The following is a 672-nucleotide window of genomic DNA, read 5'->3' as shown; positions in this document are numbered from 1 at the left end:
AAGATCAAGATAAAACTACATTCACATGTCTTTTTGGAACATTTGCATTTAGAAGGATGCCATTTGGATTATGCAATGCCCCAGCAACATTTCAAAGATGTATGCTAAGCATTTTTTGCGACATGGTTGAAAATTGTTTGGAAATTTTCATGGATGATTTAACTGTCTTTGAGAATACATTTAATAATTGTCTTGAAAATTTGGAAAAAGTCTTAAAAAGATGCGAAGAAAAAGGTCTTATTTTAAATTGGGAAAAATGTCATTACATGATTACTTTTGGAATTGTTTTGGGACATGTCGTGTCATCTCATGGAATTGAAGTTGATAAATCAAAAGTTGATGTCATTGCCAATTTACCCCCTCCAAAAACCATTAAAGAAATTCGCTCATTTTTGGGACATGCTGGATTTTATAGGAGGTTTATAAAGGACTTTAGTTTAATCTTTAAACCCATTTGTAACCTCTTAACAAAAGACACTGTATTTGAGTGGACTCAAGAATATCAAAATACTTTTGATAAAATCATTCGACATTTAACATCAGCTCCTATCATGCAACCTCCTGATTGGTCTTTACCATTTGAAATCATGTGCGATGCGAGTGATTATGCAGTCGGTGCAGTATTGGGTCAAAGAAGAAACGGTAAGCCTTATGTGATATATTATGCAAGTA

Source organism: Primulina huaijiensis, chromosome 12, assembly GCF_012295235.1.
Source record: "Primulina huaijiensis isolate GDHJ02 chromosome 12, ASM1229523v2, whole genome shotgun sequence".
NCBI classification, from domain to species: domain Eukaryota; kingdom Viridiplantae; phylum Streptophyta; class Magnoliopsida; order Lamiales; family Gesneriaceae; genus Primulina; species Primulina huaijiensis.
Note: the sequence above shows the minus strand (reverse complement) of the source record.